This window comes from Vombatus ursinus, unplaced genomic scaffold (assembly GCF_900497805.2).
Source record: "Vombatus ursinus unplaced genomic scaffold, bare-nosed wombat genome assembly UNPS02014973.1, whole genome shotgun sequence".
NCBI classification, from domain to species: Eukaryota; Metazoa; Chordata; class Mammalia; order Diprotodontia; family Vombatidae; genus Vombatus; species Vombatus ursinus.
The window spans coordinates 16,333,051-16,357,256 of record NW_020954751.1 but is presented as its reverse complement, the minus strand read 5'-3'; the positions used below and the strand labels follow the sequence as shown (position 1 = coordinate 16,357,256).

At 37.0% G+C, this 24,206-nt stretch overlaps 1 long non-coding RNA gene across 1 annotated transcript; it reads left to right on the top strand.

The window, feature by feature from the left end:
* The first annotated feature begins 202 nt into the window (after positions 1-202).
* LOC114030647 lies at positions 203-6,766 on the top strand. Its single transcript, XR_003567654.1, has 3 exons — positions 203-273; positions 6,322-6,400; positions 6,580-6,766. It is a non-coding gene; the product is annotated as an uncharacterized LOC114030647 (long non-coding RNA).
* Positions 6,767-24,206: the final 17,440 nt, after the last annotated feature.

Sequence of the window (24,206 nt, the reverse complement as noted above, 5' to 3'; positions counted from 1 at the left end):
CCTGGAAAATCACTTGATTCCTGGAATTTACACCTCAAAAGTACTCTTTGTCCCCAGGGCAAGATTCTACCCATAGATGAGACATCATTTTCTCAATTCATTAGAATGTCAAGGAAAATTGATACTATCAAGTAATGCATTCAATCTCTTGGGCATATAATAGGGTCCAATGGTTGCACTAGCTACATTCAAATGATCCAAGCTGGAACCACCAGTCACAAAAAGACTAATGTAAATGGTTGGATGCACAGATGAAGAGTCCATATGAACAGGGTAAGCAAAACTTTTGTTGCCTGAGGGAGGGGGAGAGGAAGAGGAGGGAGGAAAGGTTAAATAATGAAAGTGAGTGTCTGGCAGACATAGCACTTTCTTCCACCACTTAGACCTTAAGATATATTTAGTCATGATCCCAAACAAAGCTCAGATTAGGTACCACCACATCTGAATTGATTCTCTAACACTGACTTCATATTTCTGGGTCTGAACTGATAGCATTTATAGTGTTGCTGAATGAAGCAAGGAAGGAATTAGCTTCATAAGGCCAGTAAAATATCAGACTCTTTCAGAAACACAAGACCTAAGCCTACTTTTGTCAGGATGAAGGAAGGTTATTCTACCAGAGCTAGTCCTTTTGAGTTTCTAATAGTGAGCACTTCATTTTACTTGGCTTACAATGCCACTTTGGCACAGGGCAAAATAAAATAAAGGGCATTCATTCCTCAAATATCCATATGTTGAATGTACCAATTTAGACTAGAAAGGGTAGGGAAATGGGCATAATCTGGCTTCAACTAGAAAAGTTTCAAGGATCCTTCAGCTTAGACAATTCTTCCAGATATGGGCATAATAAGATTTGCTATTAAGAAATCATGGAACATAGAATAGCAGAGCTAGAAGAAAGCTTAGTCTATAGAATGTTAGAACAAAGACTTTCAGAGGTGGAAATTACCTTAGAAGATAGAAAGGCAGGGCTGGAAGGGACATTTGTAGCCCAAGTCCCAAACATGCTACATATCAGGAGAGCTAGTTAGTAAAACCCCAAATGGGGCCACAAAGAGTCAGACACAACTGATAAGTGACTGACTGAAAGTTAATAAAAGAGTGGAAAAATCATGGAAAAATATTGGTTCAATATGGTATGGAGGAAGGAATAAACATTTAATAGGGAAATAAACATAGAAGCTAGGTACTCTGCTAAGGGCTTAAAAAACCTAAATAAATATTATCTCATCTAATCCTAACAACCTGCAAGATGTCATTATGACCTCCAATTTACAATTGAAGAAAAAGAGATTAAGTGATTTGCCTAGGATCACAGAGCTAGTAAGTGTCTGAGACTGGATTTAAACTCAGATCTTTCTGACTCCTGACCCAATGTTTTATCCACTGTGCTACCAGCTGCCTCATTCATATATTAATACATTACTACATTTTATCAATGAAAAATTGGGTGTGTATTTTTGTTTCAATGAGGAAAAACAAAACAACGTCCATCTCTACCTGATGCTTAGTCCTGACTTAGCTCCTTACTTCTTAGAATGACAGAATCTTACAATTAGAGGAAAGAGCATCAAAGTCCATCTAGTCCTGGGGTTTGTGAACTTGTTTTTCTTAAATGTTTTGACAAGTCTATTTCAAGATAATTGGTTTCCTTCATAATCTTATGTATTTTATTTTATGTGTTTAAAACCATGATGCTGAAAAGCGGCTCATAGGCTTCACAAGATTTTTCAAAGGGATCTATCACATAGTTAATAATGGTTAGGAACCCCTGAAAGAATCTGATTTATTTCTAAGTAGTAATCAAGTCTATAATAATAATCCCCAGTAAATAGTCATCTACTCTTTCTTTCTTTTTTAAAGATCTTCAGGGACTAGGAACTTTTCTTTTTGAATAAGGCAGTCTATTATTCTACCTTTGGATGGGTCTATATTTTCATGAATTTTTTTCTTTACATGAAGCCTAAATCCTCTTCTCTTTCTGCATTACTTTTAATTCTACCCCCGGGGCCAAGCAAAGCAAGTATAATCCTTCTTCCAATTGAAAGCTCTTGAAATACCTGAACACTAGTCCTAAGTCTTTCCTTTTTCAGACTAAACCTCAACAGTTCCTCCAACCAATCTTTACATGAACATAGTCTCCAGTCCTCTCACCATCCTGGTTATTTAATTTATCTAAATCTCTTTCTTTATCCTTATTTATTGACTCAACAGTAAAAGTTAGTCCAAGGTAATTCAAAGTTAATGAAGTAATTTTCATCTTTCCCTTGTTCTCAAACCCTTGCAAAAGAGAAAACAGAAGAGAAATCCCCTATTCTTGATCTCATTTGCACATTGTATATTTTTATGGTCCTGTTTTTTGGGGGAGATTCTTTCATTGTTGTTCAGTCATTTTCACTTATGTCTGACTCTTCATGACCTCATTTGGGGTTTTCTTGGCACTGGAGTGGTTTGTTTTTCCTTTTCCATCTCATTTTACTGATGAGGAATCCAAAGCAAACAGGGTTAAGTGACTTGCTCAGGGTCACACGGTTAGTAAATGACTGAAGTCAGATTTGAACTCAGGAAGATGAGTCCTCCTAGAAATGAACTTTAAATGATATTACCTAGAGCTCTTGGGGTGCTGATGTAAAGAGATAGTGAGAGAATGTGATTGAACTCAGTAGCCACATGTAAATCTAGAACTAGGGGGTTTTGACTGGTAGAAAAAAAGAGTAAGTACAATATACCCCACTCTGGATCTATCAGTAGGTTCTATATTATTAAAAACATATAGGCCAGCAGGAAATCCATAGGGATAGCCTATTGTCAACATATAAGATATAACGAATTTGGCCCTGGAAAATCATGTTACTTACAGGAAGGTGATGATTCTTGTTAAGGATTATTTTAAGTTGATCATTTCTTCTTTTTTGATATTCAAAATTATTTGGCCAGTTTACATTTACATATCAAATTATTAAGGAGGCATACTTGCATTGTCCCAGGTAATCCTTTATTAAATCAAAATATAAAATAATTCCTGTATTTTTAATACTCCTCATCCAGGAACCTCATTTTTTTGTGTAAACCCTCTTGACATTCAGTCTAGACATTACTGGAGGGACCCACTTCATGAATATCAATCAATGTATTATACAGAGACAAAGAGTGTTAAATTATTTCCAAGCTTTTGCCTGTTGACAAAATGTTAGTGTAATAATTAAAAGAGTGGAATCTTAATGGCACAGTGGCACTTCCAAAGTACCAAGTGTATGCTAGTAATGTGTAGCCTTGAAGTCAGCTTAGGGAAGGAACTTAACCTCATCCTGAGCTCAAATTGACATTAAAATTGCAGTGAATCCTATGTAGGCAGAAAGAACAAGGATTCATTTTAAAGTGCCAATGACATCTTATTTCATGTTTTTGATTTTTTTTGGTGGGAAAACATATATAATATACATATATATGTCTATACACATACACACATATCCATATATGTATATGTACACATGCACATAAGTACATGTATGTAGAGGCGATACGAATATATCTCATACATATATACCTATATGTGTATACATATAGACATGTATGTATGACATGTGTCATACACATATAATATTGTAACATAACACTCTTTCTCCTGTGGCAACAGGCATTTAAAGTTTTTCACTTTGGGTGTGAGACACTTGTCACTTCTCTCTCTTGGATTCTATTTGTACAGTTTTGCCATTGAAAGAGAAGTAGCTTTGGTTCAGGCACTTGGAAAGAAAACTGGATAGGAGTCTAGGAAGCTTGGGTTCTTGTTTCCATCCTGGCATTAATTAAACATGACCTTGGGAAAGTTATTTCATGACTCTGTGTGTCAGTTTCTTTATTTGTAAAAGGAGGCTAATAGATTAAATGCTCATATGCTGCCCCTTCCCTCTCTGCCATAACTTCACTGCTGCTCCCATGAGAAAAATGTTAGTGGCAGTGGAGAGCTAGCCACAGATGAAAAAAATTTTGGAATCCAAAGCACCATGGGGTTGGAAATACATTTCAGGGCTCAAAGGGTCACCAGTGGCCTTTGATTGCTAGATCTTCTGTTCATCCTCATCTTGTTTGATTTCTCTGCAGCATTTGACAGTGATGATTATTCTGTTCTACTCAACAATCTCTCTTCTTTTTCTTTTGATAGCAATAGATTCCATGACTCATGATGTTCTTCTTACCTCTCAGATACTTTTTTCTATAGCCTTTGTTGGCTTCTAAGAATCTTCCTGCCACCTGGGTTCTCTCCAAAGTTCTTTTCACTCTTGGTAAGGTCCCCCTATATGATCACAAACCCTCGCATTGCTCAAAGGGTAGAATTGGGCACTGAAGGGGTGGTGTGGAGTATCAGGATGTTGGGGCACAAAGGTAAGTGTGGTTGTGTTGGAGGTGATAAAGTCCAGGATTAGTTATAGCAGGGAAGGTGAGATGCTACCCATCTCACCGCCTTTCAGTTGCTTCATCATATGCTGCCTTTGAGATCAGCTATGCCCCTCCAAGAGGGCTCAGCCTTGACCTTGGAGACCACAGTACCATACCAACATATTTATATAATAGCAATAGGGGACCCCTTTTATTTCTTTAATTTATTTTATGGAATAAAACAGCCATTTCCGTAATGTAGTACAATTGAAAAAAAAAATGATGGTTGTATATGAAACTGCAAATCCACCATGAATAACTTGCTATTCCTTCCAAATATGCAACAAAATCACAATGCAAATTTCTTTTTTATTTCCTTTTTTCCTCCCTTCCCCTCTGCCATGGAGATGGCCACCATTAGATACAAATAGGCATATATATGTGCATATATGCATATATATGTGTGTGTGTATATATATATATATATAATTATTCTATATGTGCTTCTATTTATCAGTTCTCTGGATGTCTATAGCATCTTTCTCTATATGTCCTTTATAGTTAACTTGGGTATTTATAATAACCAAAATAACTTATTCACTCAAAGCCATTCCTAAAACAATATTGCTGTTACTGTATCCAGTGTTCTCTTGGTTCTGCTCATTTCACTCTTCATTATTTTATGCAAGTCTTTCCATGTTTTTCTGAGATCATTGAGCTCATCATTTCTTATAGCACAGTAGTGTTCCATCACACTCACATACCACAACTTGCTTAGCCAATCCCCAATTGATGGGCATCCCCGAAATTTCCAGTTCTTTGCCACCACAAGGAGATCAGCTATAAACATTTTAGAACATATGGGTTCTTTTTCTTTTTCCTTAGTCATCTTTGGAGATAGACCTAGAAGTGGTATTATTGAGTCAAACAATATAGGTAGTTTAATAAATCTTGGGCCACAATCCCAGATTGCTCTCCAAAGTGATTGGATCAGCTCACAATTCCACCACAACAAATAAGTCCACATCCCCTTTAAAATTTTTCACTTTCCACTTCAATCATTTCAGTCACTCTGGTAGGTGTAAAACGATATCTGAAAGTTGTTTTAATTTTCATTTTTCTGATAAATAGTGATTTTGAATATTTTTTCATATGACTATAAATTGTTTTTCATTGGAAAACTGCCTGTTCATATTCTTTGACCATTTGTAAATTGGCAAATGACTCATATTCATATATATATATTTAACTTTATATATTTAAGATAAGACACATTTATCTGAGAAACTGTTAATAAAATTTCCCTGCCCCAATTTTCTGTCTTCCTTTTGAGCTTGGCTACATTTGTTTTATTTGTACAAAACCTTTTTATTTAATGTAATTGAAATTATAATTTTATACCTAACTTTGTTCTCTATCTCTTCTTCATTCATAAATTGTTCACCTATCTATAAGTCTGATAATATGTTCCATGTTCTTCTAATTTTCTTCTACATTTTCTTGTAATATCTCTCTTTATATCTAGGTCATGCATCCATTTTGACTTTATCTTGGTAAATGGTGTAAAGATATTGGTCTATGCCCAGTTTCTGCCTTACTACTTTCTAGTTTTCCCAACAAGTTTTACCAAATAATGAATTCTTGTCTCAAAATCTTAAGTCTTTACATTTGTTAAATGCAAGATTATTATATTTATTTGCTGCTGTAAATTGTATGTCTATTCCATTGATCTATCTTTCTATTTCTTATCCAGTACCAGATAGTTATGATAATTACTTCCTTATAATATAGTTTAAGATCTGTTACTGCTAAACCTGCTTCCTTTACATTTATTTTTATTATTTCCTTTGAAAATCTTGACTTTTTAATTCTTCCAAATGAATTTTGTTATTATTTTTTCTAATTCAGTAAAATAATCACTCCTTTTATTTTGACATCTTCTAGAGGTATCCATCAAAAGCAGGTAACAGAAGATGAATACAAAAGTGTGACATGATTCTGAAGAAAAGGGCTAAATCTCAGGGTGAGTTGAGTCTGGCAGAAAAAAAAACACAAAGTCAACAAAGGACCTTTTTTCAAGCTAAATTGGGAAAAAGACAAGATGCCAAGAATGAATAGGACTTCTGCTTGAAGTAGATAGGATTTGATAACTAATTACAGTGTGGATACAAAATTATTCCATTTTTATTTTTTTTCTTCTAGCTTTTCTTGACAAAGAGGATGATCATTGTACTGGAGATGACAAAGTAAATATTTATAATAGGAGGTTGATACTCAAGATAAGTGAGGAGACAGTGAGAGTACCTCAGTGGCCCTAACAAATTCAAAGTTACCTGGACCAGTTGAAATATATCTTGAGTATTAAATAACTGGTAGGCATTATTTCTGAAACATTTTATGTAATCTTTAAAAGACTGGAGAAAAATCTTTATGTAATTTTTATGTAATCTTTAAAATCTTATGTAATCTTTAATCTTATGTAATCTTTAAAAGACTGGAGAAAAAGAACATGAATACAGGAATAAAGAAGAATAAAAATTGTCCTGATTTTTAAGACTGGGAAAAATAATATCTACCAACTAGATGAAACTTCACTAATTCCTGGGAAGATTCTATAATATATTATAAAAGAGATGATTAGTAAATATTTAGAATAGACAACAATTATTACCAAGTGCCAACATAACTTCATCAAGAACAGAACATACAGATTTTCCAAGTTCCCTTTCATGAAAGGTACTTAACTGGTAGATCAGGGGAAAGCTATGAATACAGTTTACCTGAATTTAAGCAGAACATTTGATGAGGTATTCCATTCTATTCTTATGGGAAAGATGGAGAGATGTAGACTGGGTAAAAACATTAGAGTTGAATAGCTGGGTACAAAGAAAAAGTCATTAAGGACTTGATGTCAATTTGGAAGGAATGAATTGCTGCTGAGATCTGTCTGTAGCCTGTGCTCTTTTTAAAAAATAGTATTTTATGTTTTCCATAATTATGTGTAAAAACAATTGTAATTTTCTTTTAAGTTTTGAATTACAGATTCTATTCCTCCTTCTCTTCTCTTGCTGAGATGGTAAGTAATCTAATATAGATTATACATGTGCAATCATGTAAAACATATTTCCATTGTAGTCATTTTGTGGAAGAAAACTTAAACCAGGGGGTGAAGCCAAGATGGCAGAGTGAAAGCAGTGACTTGCTTGAGCTCTCCTCCAAATCCCTCCAAATACCTATAAAAAAATGACTCTAAACAAATTCTAAAGCAGCAGAACCCACAAAAAGACAGAGTGAAACAAATTTCCACCCCAAGACAACCTGGATGGTTGATTGGAAAGGTATATTGCACTGGGAGGGGAGAGGAGCACAGTGTGGCGTGGGTGCGCAGACCTCAGAGACCCTGGAGCAGGCCTCAGAGGACTGAATCGCAGGCAGCTGTGGCTATTTCCAGGCTTCTCAACCCATGAATGCCAAAGACAACTTAGAAGGTCAGTGGGAAAAGTCTGTGACTGTGGTGAGAGTTAGAAGCTAGGTCTCAGCCACAAGTCCCGAGCATGGACCTAGCTTCTGGCCCACAGACTGAAGGGGAATTGAGTGGTTGATCAGAGAGGGATTGCAGAGATCTCTCTGCCAGTGCTGGGGCAGGAATCTCTTGCTTTGCCCATGCTTGGATCTGGGTCACAGTTCTGAGGGGAGGTCCTGGGGTGAGAAGGAGCGCTGGCCTATTGGAGCTTGTTGTGGCAGTGGAGAGGAAACACCTTGCCCCTTATCATACCACCTTGGAAGAACTGAAAATTTCCAGGTCCCTAGAAGTATCTCTGAAAACAGCTGTACAAACCCCTGAAGCTTCTCCACATTGGAAGCAGACTCTTACCTTAACAAAGAGTTTAAAACTCAAGTAATTGGACACAATCATGAGTAAGCAGCGCAAAAAGAGTCAGACTATATTATCTTACTTTGGTGACAAAAAAGATCAAAACATACAACCAGAAGAAGACAACAAAGCCAAAGCTCCTATGTTCAAAGAAAAATATGGATCAATCCTGGGCCTTGAAAGAACTCAAAAGGGATTTTGAGAAGCAAGTAAGAGAAGTAGAGGAAAAATTGGGAAGAGAAATGAGAGTGATGCAAGAAAACCATGAAAAACAAGTCAACAAGTTGCTAAAGGAGACCCAAAAAAATACTGAAGAAAATAACACCTTAAAAAATAGCCTAACCCAAATGGCAAAAAAGGTCCAAAAAGCCAATGAGGAGAAGAATGCCCTAAAAATCAAAATTGGTCAAATGGAAAAGGAAGTCCAAAAGATTACTAAAGACAATACTTCCTTAAAAATTAGAATAGAGTAATTGGAAGCTGGTGACTTTATGAGAAATCAAGACACTGTAAAACAAATCCAAAAGAATGAAAAATTAGAAAACAACATGAAATATCTCATTGGAAAAACAACTGACCTGGAAAATAGATCCAGGAGAGAGAATTTAAAAATTATTAGACTATCTGAAAGCCATGATCTAAAAAAGAGCCTAGACATCATCTTTTAAGAAATTATCAAGGAAAACTTCCCTGATATTTTAGAACCAGAGGGCAAAATAGAAATTGAAAGAATCCATCAATCTCCTCCTGAAAGAGATCCCCAAAAGAAAACTCCTAGGAATATTATAGCCAAATTCCAGAGTTCCCAGGTCAAGGAGAAAATATTATAAGCAGTCAGAGAGAAACAATTTCAGTATTGTGGAAACACAATCAGGATAACACAAGATTTAGCAGCTTCCACATTAAGGGACCACAGGGCATGGAATATAATATTCCGGAGGGCAAAGAGGATAGGATTACAAGCAAGAATCACCTACCCAGCAAAACTGAGTATAATCCTGCAGGGGAAAAAATGGTCATTTAGTGAAATAGAGGACTTTCAAGCATTCTTGATGAAAAGACCAGAGCTGAATAGAACATTTGACTTTCAAATCAAGACTCAAGTGAAACATGAAGAGGTAAACAGGATAGAGAAATCATAAGAGACTTATTAGTTAAGGTTGAACTGTTTACATTCCTGCATGGAAAGATGATATTTGTAACTCATGAGACCTTTGTCAGTATTAGGGTAGTTGGAGGGAAAAAATTATATGTGTATATATATATATATGGATAGATAGAGGGCACAGAGTGAGTTGAAGATGAAGGGGTCATATCTGGAGAATAAAATTAAGGGGTGAGAGAGAATTATACTAGAAGAAGGCAAAAGGGAAAGGTAGAACAGGGTAAATTATCTCACAAAAAACAAAAGAAAAGGATCTTACAGTGGAGGGGAAACTGGGGAAGATGAGAGGGAATGAGTGAATCTTATTCTTATAGGATTTGACTTAAGGAGGGAATAACATACACACTCAATTGGGTATGGAAATTTGTCTTACCCTACAGGAAAATAGGAGGGAAGGGGACAAGAGAGTAGGGGGATGATAGAAAGGAGGGCAGATTGGGAAAGGGAGTAATCAGAAGCAAATACTTCTGAGGAGGGACAGGGTCAAAAGAAAGAATAGAATAAATGGGGGGCAGGATAGGATTAAGGGAAATAGAGTTAGTTTTTCACAGCATGTCTACTATGGAAGTGTTTTGCATAACTTCACATGTATAACCGATATTGAGTTGCTTGCCTTTTCAATGAGGGTGGGTGGGGAGGGAGGAAGGGAGAAAATTTGGAACCCAAAGTTTTAAAAACATGTTTAAAAAAAGTTTTCACACGCAACTGGGAAATAAGAAATACAGGAAATGGGGTACAGAAATCTATCCTGCCCTACAGGAAAATAGAAAGGGAAGGGGATAAGAAAAGGGGCAGGAGAGATAGAAGGGAAGGCAGACTAGGGGAAGTGGTATTCAGAATGCATGCCATCTTGGGGTGGGGAGAGGGGTAAGATGGGGTGAAAATTTGGAACTCAAAATCTTGTGGAAGTAAAAGTTGAAAACTAAATAAATAAATTTATTAATAAAAAAAAGAAAACTCAAACCAAAGAAAGAGAGAGAGACAGTCAGACAGAGACAGAGAGACAGAGAGTGAGAGAGAGAGAAAAAGAGAGAAAGACAGAGAGAGAGGGAAACAGAGAAAGAAGGCTTCAGTCTGTATTTAGACTCCATCAGTTCTTTCTCTGGAGGTGGATAACATTTTTCATCATGAGTCCTTTGGAATAGTCTTGGATTATTGTATTTCTGAGAATAGCTAAGTCTTTCACTGTTGTTCATTGGACAATGTTGATATTAATGTGTACAATGTTCTCCTTGTTCTGCTCACTTCACTCTGCATCAGTTCACGTAAGTCTTTTCAGGTTTTTCTGAAAGTATCCTGCTCATCATTTCTTATAGCACAATGATATTCCATTACAATTATATATCACAACTCTTTCAGCCATTCCCCAATTGAGCACAGAGCCTGTGCTCTTTAATGGTTTTATGCATTAGTATGGAATAGCATGCTTACCAAACTTGCAGTTGATACAAATCACTGAAAGGGTAGTTAACACACTGAATGATGGTCAGGATGCAAAAAAAGTTTTTTAAGCTAAATTTTATTTTTGTTTCAATCAATTCATTCTCCTCTTCCTGCCCCCTCCCCCATCACCAATGAGATAGAAAGAAAAACAAAACTCCTGATACAGACAGGTATAGTCAAGCAAAATGAATCCCTACATTGGTCATATAAAAACACCTCAATTTGCACTCTGAGTCCCTCATCTCTGTGTCAGTAGGTTGATAATATTTCATTATGAGTTCTTTGGAATCATGTTTGGTCATTCTATTGATTAGAATTTCTAGGTGTTTCAAAGTTGCTTTTATAATATTATCACTGTGTAAACTGTTTTGCTGATCCTGATCACTTCTGCGTCAGTTCTTCATAGGTTTCTAGTAAATTATGCCCTTGATCAATTCCTAGAGGACAATTACATGCCATCATATTTATACGCCATTACTTCTTCAGCCATTCTCTAATTGGTGGGCACTCCCTCAGGCTCCCATTCTTTGCCACCACAAATGTAGGGGGAAAAGAAAGATATTCAATACAGTGTGTAAGTCAATGGTTAGGAAGAAGACCTACCATGGGGCAGTGTCCTCTCTGACATCCGCAATAATTGACATTATTCTGGGAGTGAGACACAATGAAAAAAAGAGAATCTTTGTGGCAAGCCCTACAACGCAGTGTCAGAAAACACCTAGAAAGGAGAGCCTAGAGTGGATACCTTGGAATCTTTGATTATAGAGAAAGAGGGAGGTAGTCTCAGAGGGAAAGGCTTGCCCAAGTATCTGGGTGGACTGGATAAGTCCTCTAGCAGAAAGTAGGACTTGGTCTGAGACTTTAAGGAAGTCAAACAGAGGTATAGATAAGGAGGGAAACCATTTTAGTCATGGGAGACTGCCAGCCCAGGTAGAAAGTAGAAATGATAAGATTTGGCAACATGTTGGTAGAGGCAGCTCAGTAGCACAGTGGACAGAGAACTGGGCCTGGATGCAGGAAGACCAAAGTTCAAATCCTGTGTGATCCTGGGTAAGTCACTTATTTCTATCTCATTTTTTTTTTGTGGTTGTTGTTCAGTCATGTGTGACTCTTTGTAAACCTGTGTGGGGTTTTCCTTGGCCAAGATACTGGAGAGGCTTGCCATTTCCTTCTCCAGCTCATTTTACAGATGAGAAACTGAGGCAAACAGGGTTAAGTGACTTGCCCAGGGTCACACAGCTTGTAAGTATCTGAGGACAGATTTGAACTCAGGTTTTCCTGACTCTAGGCCTAGCACTCTACTATGCCACTAGCTCCCCACCTGTCTCAGTGGGGATGATGATGATGATGATGATGATGATGATGATGATGATGATGATGATAATAATAATAATAATAATAATAATAATAATAATAATACCTACCTTCCAGGATTGTTGTGAGGATAAAAATGAGGTAATATTTATAAAACACTTTAGAAACCTTGAAGTACTATGTAAATCCTAGCTATTACTATTGTTATATTAGAATGAGAGTACAGAATTGAGTATGCCACTAAAGCTGTGAGCCAAGGTGACTGGGTAGTGCCCTCTGCAACACTATTGAAATTGGGAATCAGGAGGATTTTCCAAAAAAGAGGAGTTCTGTTTTGGATGTATAGAGTAAAAATATAGAATTCTTCATTAATTTGAAGTACAATATGGGGAAGCATGACTAGATAAATTCATATGAAAGTATTGGGGGCTTTAGCAGATTATAAGTCCAACAAATATCAACACTATACAGCAGCTAAGAAAGTGTTTTCATTCTGTTTTGGTTTGTTTGGGTTCTTTTTTGTTTCTTTTTTTTGAATATTAGACTGTGGTAAATGAGGCATAGCATCCAGAAATCATGATGTAATAAGCCCATTGTATTTTGCCTTGGTCAGACACCATCTGGAACATATTGTGTTCCATAAGGCGTTATACTTTAGGAAATCAATAATCTGAAGAATGTCCAGATCAGGGCAACAAGAGTGATGACGGGCCTCAAGTTAATCCTATATTAGAATCCATTGAAGGAAATGTACAAGAAGACCATGTAATAAATATACTCAAGCACTCGAAGGACTGTCATCAAAAAGAGAGTTTAGATTTTTTCTCTTTGGCATAGAAGATATAACTAGAAACAGTAGATGGAAGTTGTAAAGAGGAAAATTTAGACAATATAAGGAAAAGCTTCCTAATAATTAGAAGTATCAAAGAGTTGAATGGGCTGCCATGGGAACTAGGTAGTTTCCTTCTCATTGTGGGTCTTCAAGCCAAGACTGTATGACAGCCTGTCAAATATATGGTAGAGGGCATTCTTTTCCAAGAAATGGTTATATTCGATAGCCACTGAGGTCTGAAATTCTAGAATATTGCTTTTGTGACATATTTCCAGCCTCATATCACACTATTGCACTCCCCATCATGTACTCTGTCATCAAACCATCACTCAGTCTTGCATGCCCTTTGTCCTAGGTCCCTCCATGTAATATCTCTCCTGCTCCCTTGACACTCTTCCCAACACAAACAGGAAAGAACTGAGAAAATCCTTGATTTGGATGAACTACAGAAGGCCAAAACTGATTGACAGGTTCTCATCGTTGTCCTTTTATGCTGGCCTTTAATCTCTGTAGTGAAGGGTCTTGGGAGGCAGTTTTCCTTCCTCACCCCTCCCTGCACATAGCCTCCAGTAGAGTGGGACCCAGTACAAAGGTGGGGCTCATCAGTTCTGCACTTGCCCTCAAACTCATGTCTTTACCATATCACTGTCTCTCAGTCAGTCTTTCTCACACACACACTGAATCTTCTACTTTCTCCCTGCATTGCTTTCTTTTTCTCTTCTGTGCTTCTATGATCAAACCTCTTTTTTGCAGTATACATTGATTCACCCCTATACATGTACTGAATTACTCCTCCCACTCTACCCACTCTAAACAAATAAGAAATCCTTCCAAGAGCTTAATACAGACTCTCTGTTTATTCTGTTTACTCATACTAGCAGCTGCCCCATAGCTATTTTCCTACTCTCTTTAAAAAGGCTAGGAGGAAATCCTGGAGAATAATCAATAATGAATTCTGCCCCCTAATACCTGAAAAAGACTTCTCACTCTTCATTTTTCTTAAAGCACTTTGGCTTCCCTTATATCATTCTCCAATCCATTCTCCACACAACAGAACTGAGCATGTTACTCTCTTGCTTAACAAACTTCAATGGCTGCCAATTATCTCTAGGTTCAAATACAAATCCCTCTATTTGACATGTGAAGCCTTTCACAAACTGGACCCAATCTACTCATCCAGACTTATTACACATTGCTCCTTTTCATTCTCTACATGCCAGCTTGACTTTTTATTGTTCCTCAAACACATGTCATCTTATCTCCCATTTCCTTGCCCTTATACAGGCTGTCCCCAGAGGCTAGAAGGTAGGTACCTTAGCTCCAACAGAAGGTCTGAGCAAATGGTCAACACTTGCTATGACATCCCAGGCATTAGAGATTTGTAATAGTCCAATCTAAAGTAGTTATGGCTATTAGGATCAACTAGAGATTGTTAACTTCTCTCCAAATCTTTATCACAATAAAACCCACAACAGTCAACTAGCTGTGAGTGCATTCTATTGTATCAGAGCATGGGAATTTTATAAGCCTAGGAACAGGGCTTATCTCCATTGCCTAAAATCTTTTCCAGCTTGGAGAGATCAGCTAAGCTTTTTGGGTAGATTCTTAAGGATATGTGGGATCAACAGCATTACTTCAATCTGAGAATCCCATGGATATTGAATATAGCCAATCTTTGGTCTTTTTTTAAATCCCCAGTTCTTAGCAGAGTGCCTGGCATATAGTAGGTGCTATAAATGTTAATTGACTCCCTGACTAGGATAGGTTGTAGGAAAAACATCTATTCATCTGGCTGGGACCCATAGTAGTAAGCCTCATTTGGAAGGTAGAAATTGACTGATCTTACATATGTAAATAGATTGGAAGGTCTCTGAGACATAAACTAGTTCTCCTTTAAATGGTAATGAAATCATTCTCAAGATTTCAATCAGTCCATGGGACAAAGGCTTGAACCATTGACATAGCTTTCTAGAGGCTTAAGTCATAAAAGCCCAGCACAGAAGTAATCATGTCTCTTCAGGCTTTCCAATCTTCCTACTGTGTGAGTGAATACATTATTTATCAGGAGCACCATCATGATAAAGACCAGGGGAGCTGCACCCATTGAAACTAATGTTATAACTTTGCGAAATATCCTTTCTATACTATTGTTGATTTATTTTTGTTGTTGTTGTTGTTGTTAAAGGTTATGTTTTGTATGGGTGTCTCATTTGATTCTAGTCCCAAGCCTGAAACCAAACTGGACTGAATCAAGCCCAACCAAGATTAGGCGGATATTGTGTGTATGAATGTACATATTCCTCTCTGTCTCTATTAAGTATCTCCACAGAGAGGCCTTATGTTGTATGGGACTGGCCAAAGAGCCTAGAGTTAGAGATCTGAGATGTAACTCTAGTTGTCACTGCCAAAGAACATATCATCTATCCTTTTGTGCTTTTATTTCTGAGTCTGTCCAACAGAGATCAGTGGTACCTGTCTCTACCTGCTTCACAAGAATATTATAAAGATCTGTGAGTCAGTACATGTTAAGGTCCATGTAACTTTGTTGGAAGAAAGACTGTATCAAGTCTAATTTATTATTCACTAATCACCGGATTCGAATTTAAAATAAAAGAATGCAATATCCTCCCAGCGCAGGACTCACCAGGCACTCCCTAGTCTGAGATTACAAGTCATTCTTTCACCCAGCATTATTTGAGAATTTACTGCACACTGAACATGGAACCAAGACTAGAGCAGACACACAAGAAGCAGTAGATACAGTCTCTACTCATAAACAACTAGCAATCTGGCTGGAGGAGATAGATTTCAGAAGAACACTTTAAATGACTTGAGAACAATTACATTCAACTAATGTTTATTAAGCCTCCATCATGTATGAGCCATTTATGATCATAGAATTTTGAGCTAAAAGGACATGCCTTAGAGATCATCTAGTCCAAGACCTTTATTTATACATGAGGAACCTAGATCCCAGAGAAGTCTTATAATCTACTCACAAAGAGAGAATCCATCAATTCACAGGGAATGACAAAAATGTTTCAAGATCACATTTTAGAAAATCCTTGAGATAGTCACTGTGCTTGAAGAGCCTAGAAGCATCAGTCACAGTGGTACATACTATTTTCATGAATATCTATGCATTTGCCTCAATTCTGTGCTTTCCAAGAATAGCTTGGGGGTAGGGCAGAGGTTCTAATCTATTGATGCTACATTAAGAATGTGATATCCCAATGGCAGGAACATTGAGCACCAAGTTTTTCTTATAATTAAACTGGCAAGTGTGCCCAAGGTCCTCCTCCAGTCTAAGAATCAAGATGATGACATTAAAAACACTGATAAGAGAGTGAAGAGTTATGGGAAAGAGAAATGCAAAGTTTGTTTTTGTTGTTGTTGCTTTTCCTTAACAAGTGTCAGCAAATGATTTCGTACCTAAAGCCATGTAAATGCTGCTTAAACGGGAAAATTACACTTCATGCCTTTTCCCAGTATGTCTGAGAAAATTAAATTGATTCTGTACCATTTTTTATTGATCCTATTTACAGTTAATTGATTTTGTTCTGTAATTGTCTAAGTCTTGGTTCTTTGTCTCTGAACTTAACGCAGAAATTCAGAATAGTTTGATCTCTCCTCTTCTCTCTCCACCCCCACCTTTGGGACCTAATCCTGTTTGGCAAAATATGGATATTCTTTTTCTCTTTTGGATCTTCTACTCATAGATATGCACATCAGTTCCCAAAGCCAAAGAAAGTGTGAAGCAGGGTGAAACTCTTCCACCCAACATGGGCCCCTAATCTCAGTTCTGCTTATTGTCTTCATATGGCTCCTCCCTCACATTACTTGGAAATCTGTTGTCTAAACTCATCACAGCACACATACATGAAATCTTAGAACCAAGAGCTAGAAGAGCCCTTAGAGGTCATATGTTCCAGGTTGTCCCTTTACAGATGAGAGAATTGAAAGCCTGGGAAACAGCCCTGAGGGCTTACCTGACTTGCCCACAGTCACTCTGGTGAATAGAAGTAGGATTTCTCCCTGGATCTTCTAATTCCAAATTCAGTGCTCTTTCTGCTCCACTATGATGAACAGACAGACACCTGCTGTGAGGTGTAACTGCTTCATGTTAACACACATCTGAACTTAGGAGTAGGCTGTCTTAAAGTGTTAAAGGATCAGCTCTGCTGTCCAGTTTTCTGACCTTATTAAAAAGCACATCACCAAATGTTACACAAATGGTTTGTTATACATAAAATTGATGTTCTAAAAAGCACACTTTTCCCCCTCTAAAAAGGTGGGGTGGTGTAATATAAAGAATACTGGACTAATGTTCAGGAAAGACCTGTCTGTGCTCAAATTTCTGATGCTTCCCAGCTATGGGACTACAGGCATGTCACTTTACTTCTCTAAATCTCAGCTCCTTATTTGTAAAATGGGGATAATTTTACCTCTATTTCCTATCTAACAGAGATATTGAAAGAGTACAAGACAATACAGAGAAGCACTTTGTTAAGCTTAAAATGTCATATACTTTCTGGTTATTATTATTTTTGGATTAGATCAATAGATTCCAGACTTTTAATGCCATGATAAACTCAGGATTATATGTTGTGGTGGAAAGAGCCTTGGAAGTACATTCAAAAGGCCTGAGGAAGAGACAAGAGATGTGATGCTGGGTGAGTCAAACCACTGCTGCCACTATTACCACTACCTCACTACCAACTCCTCTATAACCCCTTGGCAATAGCTCAGGACTCTGAGCTTAAAGAGTCCTGGGGAATAGCATCACCCTCAGACAACAGGGCCCAATTCTAGGTGGGTCCCCCTAGCTATCATCCAGGAACTAAACTTTTGGGTAGATGTGACCTGGCAATTGTTTCTACACCCTTGACTTCTCAGCAGCCATGGTTACTGAAGACCCAGAAAAAAATGTTCTTGCTACCAAAGTCCTTGACACTGTCAAATGGCTCAATAGATATGTTTTTATTAGCTCAATGGATATGGTTTCATCAGTGGAAATACTATCAAAGATCCTAAGGACTATGGGGCCGTACCATCTAACTTTCAGCTAAAACCTCCTGTGCTGTCTCCTCCTATAAGAATGTGAGCTCCTTTAGAGCAGGGAAAATTAAAATTAAATGTTTAATAAATGCTTTTCAATTCATTCTTTCAACTTGGCTCTGCTACTGACTAGTCATGAGATTTTGCATAAGTCACAACTTCTCTGACCTTCAATTTCTACACTTATAAGATGGAGGTTATAATATTTGCTGTGCCTATGTTACAGGGTTGTTGTTAGAAAAGTACTTTATAAACTGGGACATGATTCAACCTCAGGTCTTCCTGATTTCAAGTCTAAATTCTATCCACTATGACCTGCTCTTACATTCAAAAATGAGCTATTATCATTATGTATCAAAGTAGTTGGTGCCATGTCTAGACATCTGTCCACCAAATAGAAGGTAGGAACCTTTTAATTTTTGCCTCTATGTCTGCAGCACCTAGCATGATGCATTAATGAATACTGGCTTAATGAATGAATCTGCAAGTATTCATTGATAGCTAGCTAACTTTATATACATCCAGCCATTATTACCTTTTTGCTCTATAATTTTTCTATTCATTTAGAAGAGCTTTGTCCATCTATCATTTTGGTTAAGGTCAAGAATAGTTAAAGGGCATTGATGAAACTTATTCTATCATGAGACAATGAGCTTTGTGCTTTGAACTGCCCTAATGAACTCCTCTAGAAACAGTGGATTATGTATTTCATTAAGATTCTTTCCAGCTTAATGATCCAATAATTCCTGAGTTAGAAGCAATGTTGTGACTGTGCTAATAAGGGTGGGCTATCACAAAAGCCAACCAAAAACTTCAACATGAGGTATGATATTAGCAATAGTAAAACTATTATAATCATGCTTAATACTGATTATTATACAATCATACAATTAATATGTGGGAAATAATATTATTGCACAATTGTATAATGCTTGAAGGTTTTAAAAGTACTTTCTTCTCAGCTAACCTGTGATATTGGTACTGTGAATATTATTATTCCCATTTTATAGATGAAGAAACTAAGACTGAAAGAAGATAATTAACTCATTTATGGTCACACAGCTAATAAATGTTAGAGCTAGGACATGAAGACAGATCTCCTGATTCCAAGTTGAGAAGAGATATTTGTTACTTTACAAAGTTCCTTTTGCCAATATGATAGACTGACAGTACTCTAAATAACAATGTGGTTTCTGGTTCACTGCTCTCATAATGGCCACTAATGCCATTTTAAATGGTAAATATGATTATCTGCTATGAAACCTCATCTTTGGTCTTTCTGCCGAATTCATCACCTTTGACCTTCACCTGAATAATCTCTCTTCCCTGGGATTCTGTGATGTGCTTTTCTTCCTGATTCTCTACTAGGCTGGTTAGTCTCTCCTTTCTGATCTTTGTTTGGTTCATCTTCTTCCTCCTGTCCTCCAAATATGAGTTTTCCTCAAGATTCTGACAAGATTCTCTTATCTTTTCCCTCTGTACTCTTTCTCTTGGTGATCATGATTGACTCTTCAATTTCAATTCCCATCTTTCAACATCTTACTGATAAATTTATATTTCCAACCCTAATCTCTCTTTTGTATATTTAATGCTACCATATATCTGCTGCACACCTCTACCAAGATCTCCCCCTGGCACCTCAAACTCAACCTGTAGAAAACTATATTTGAAGACTGATCATACAGAAGAGGAAATAGACTTTTTTCTTCTTTAGTCCTGAGAGCAAAACCAGGAACAATAAATTGAAGTTATAAAAATTAAAATTTAAACTTAATACCAAGAAGATAAAATGAAATGAAACAAAAATTTCTAGCAGTGCTATCCAAATGTTATATAAATAACCTTAGACATAGTGTATTTCTCCTCATGGGAGATTGTTAAGTAGATACTGAGTAATCACTAGTAAGAGATGTTATATTGGAAAAAATAATAATCATTTGGGGAGGGTACCAATTAAGATTAGAAAAGAGACATTCAAAATATAAAATTCTGGGATTCGTCACCTGCCTCCAAACCTGCCACTCATGATGAGACGGAGTATCAAACAGTTTCTGTATTAGGGAGCAAGCTAGAAAGTCCTTATCATCACAGAATCACATAATACTGACAGCCTAAACCAAAGTTACTCAGGAGGAACCAAAAAGAGACAGCATGCAAGATGACTACTGGAAAAGATGGGGAGGGGATGCTGCCACATATGTGGCTCTACTGGACATCTTTTCAAAGGTCAATGAGCTGAGAGGCACACAATGAAAAAATGCCCCTATCAAGGAATCCTCCAACGAATTCTGCCAATGTGTACTTGCTTCTTCCAAACCCCAGGTATTTCACTGAGTTTTATCTATCTGTATGTAATTGAAACTGCCACAATAACAGCCAATCTATTATCACTGGCAAGAGAGTTTTCATTTCCTCCCTAAATACCCCACTGAATTCTACTCCCATACAATAACAGTGACATTTTAATGCTCCTCATCACTAGTAGCTCTGTGATGACACTTGTCCTAGAACTGACTCAGCTTACTGTGTGTAACTTCATCAATGCCCCTGGCCATGGTGCTGAGATTTGAAATCAAAGGTTGCAGTTATCCTAGAGATGAACAGGAAACAGTGCTAAGCAAAGAGTAGCCATGGCAAAAACTAGATCCTTATGAAGGAATTTAAAGAGTAGATATGTAGTAAAATCAAATCCACAGACATTTATTAAGGAACAATAATATTTTCATCTTATTTAATTTTATTTTATTTTGGAGGTGGTGGGCCAAATCTGGGATTACATAACTATGTTTAAGAAACTCCCTTAACCAATGCAGAACACCAACTTATTATCTTAGAGAATTACCAAAAGTTAATGACCTGACTATGGTCACAGTCTGTGTGTCATTATTGTTGCCATTTTGACCAGATGTCATTTTCTTGGTATAGAGAGCACCAGGTGAAGAGGCCACTTCTTTGCAAATTTCAGTCTAGGAGAAATGCCCAGCAGCAATGACAGATTAAATTATATGGTCAAAGTCACATAGCCAGTATGTGAAAGAGGCAGAATTTTTATCCACATCTTCCTGACTGTGTGGTTGACTCTTCATCCACAAACTTCAGGATGTTTTAGTGAGAGTAAAATGTCCACTTCAAAACCTTTGTCTGTTGTCCAAAAACCAACCTAGTGAAGTGTTGAGAATATATTAGTATTTTGACGGATTGGCTTTCCCAGGCAATATCTTATTATATATTGATATTTCATTAACTTCTAATTACTTTAAAATTATTGGGGCTATTGTTTCCCCAAATCCCCTTAAAATTATTGGGGCTGTTGCTCCCCCAAACTCCTTTTTCATAGTAGTAATGACTTTAACAAGGCCCTTCAGTAAACATTTGACCACTAAGTGGTCTCTTTTTGGCCACAATGAACCATGAAAATATAGTTTTAAATTTTAAGTTGAAATGAATAAAACAGGATAAATCTTGACAATAAACAGTCAGATTGGATCTTTGTTAACTAATTTGTTAATTGTTTTCTCAGATAAAGATATTAACCTAAAATTGGGTTTTAGCCTTGGCGTGTAGTATATAGAGTAGGTGTGGGAGTGGGAGAACAGGAGCATTTAGCTTAATTAGTTACCATTAGCTAAGTGCTTCAAGTGTGCAGTCAATACCTTACTGATGTGCATCTCAACAACTTGGCATTAAAGAGTAATTATCTACCATACCTGGATTCTCAAAGCACTTGACAAAGCTATGAGTCATGGTTCTGTTCCCAAGTGAGGAAAATTAAGCAACTACTATGTACTTTTCTAAATCCCTGCAGTTCTTATGAACACACAGGAGGCCAACTCCTCAAAGGTGATGGGGTAGGTCTCTGGGCAGAGAAGACTAGGAAGAGCAAAGGTAACAAGCAGAAACTCTTCCTAGCTGTGTTGCATTGGAGCCAAATGTTCTCCTGAAATAACTTGGCTCACCACGGCCTGTAATTGGCAGCTTTGGTTTCACAGGAAACACTTCCTTTTTGAAAAGTTGAAGCTAAGCCTTTTAATGCCCCAAGCAAAACATGTTAGTGTCTTGATTCCAAGGGTGTGGAAGACATAAATCTAAAGTATCTATAGTTTCGATGGGAGTACTAAACTCTCTCGGCTGACACACTGAAGAATTAAAGGATCCTAACAGCCTTTTGTACAATTGTCAAGAAGTGTATGGGACCTGATTTCTAGAAAGTGTGTTTCATTTTCTATCTCACTTTTTCCAGTTCTGTAGTATCTTTATCCCTTCTAACATCTGCATGCAATCAGTGCCATGATGGAAGTGTAAAATGTATGGAATGCGGGGTTTGGAAGCCATTTTTATAATGTTGTTTCCAACACACCTTGCTGACAAAACCTGAATTGCAAAACTGAGCCAATAGCTTATCTTTAAAAGTCCCAAGCACGAGTTTGCATTTTTTCCCTTCATTTTTGAATTTCCATGCTCAAGAAGGAAAGCTTGTCATGACAAATGACCACTTTGCATGGGATTTTTCATTCCAATGAGCATTCTGAACTTCCTGTTGGGGGATGACATCTTGCTGAAGAGGAAAGTGGTTGCTTTACAAGCCCAGTGGAATTGTGCTTCCAATGTTCCAGGGTCATTTCACAGAAGGAAAATTACAGTGTGTCTTATTCTAAGGTTTTTGTAATCAGAAAAGAACAATTATTTTCCCTTTTCTGGGGTGCACCAGACTGAACAAGACTGTCCTTTTCTACAGGTGCAATTGAGGAGTTCAAGGAATAGAAATAAAAACTACACACTCCTCTAGACTAACTGTGGGATAGGGATTGGATCTGTGATTTCATGAGATCAGGAATTCTTAGATGAGGAAATTTCCTCTAGCAATGTACATTGGCACCTTCTCTGCAATGAATGGTCTTAGAGAATTGCTTGGGGGTCATGAGACTTAAATGACTTGCCTAAGATCACATAACCAGTGAGTTGGAAACTGAATTGAATTGAATTAAAGTCTTCCTGTTTCAATTTATTTTATTAATAGCATACTAACCATCTGTGGCATACTTACCTGCAAAAGGATAAAAGGAAATGTGCACATGCCACTTAATTGCCAAAAGATTCTCAAAGTTTTTATGGTCTTGAGAATAAAGTATCACATGTAACCACAACACAAGAAATCTGTCCTGCCCAGAACCACAGGTTGATTCTTACTGTCCCTAGGTATTTGTGCATAACACTTATAACAGAGCAGGGGTACTAATTTTCATTAGTAAATAGTATCACACTTATAAATGTACTAATCTAAGATAAGCAGACCCCAGGCACCTTTAAATAAACTAATTGTAAGTAGTCTAGACCATAAGATCATAGATTTAGAGCTGAGAGAGACCTTAGAGGTCATCTAGTCCAAGTTCCTCATTTTACAGATAAGGAAACTGAGGCTCACAGAGGTTGCCTGCCTTGCCCAAAGTCACAAATTTAAGTGGTAACAGAGTTAGGTTCAAATGTCGGTCTTATGAGATCCAATTTAGCATTCTTTCAATTTCTTACAATTCCCTGGGAAGATAGAGCTTTAAATGAAACAGCTAGAGAAAAGCCCATGACAGTACCCCAGCTCTATGATTGCTAGACCTATTTTCCAAAAGACATCAAAGAAAGAAGAAAATATCTTATGTGTACAAACATATTTATAGCAACTCTTTTGTGGTGGAAAAAAATAGCCTAGAAACTAAGGGATGCTCATCAGTTAGGGAATGACTGAGAAAATTGTGGTATATGAATGCAATAAAATATTATTTTTCTATAAGAAATGAGGGGAAAGGCAATTTCAAAGACACAGAAAAAATTGTACAAACTGATGCAAAGGGAAGGCAGCAGAACCTTGAGATCCATTTATACTGAAACATTAATATTATAAAAACAAAAATTTTGAAGACATAAAAATTGGCAAAGAATGAAATGAGCAGAACTGGAAGTCAGGAAAACAATTTATAGAATAACAATAACACTGTAAAACCAAACAGCTTTGAAAGTTGTAATAACTCTAATCAACAAAAGAACCATGCATGATTCCAGGAGGCTGATGATGAAGCATACCACCTATACCCGGTGATGGATAGACAGATTGATGGTGTAAAATGAGACATATTTTAGACCCCGACAACTAA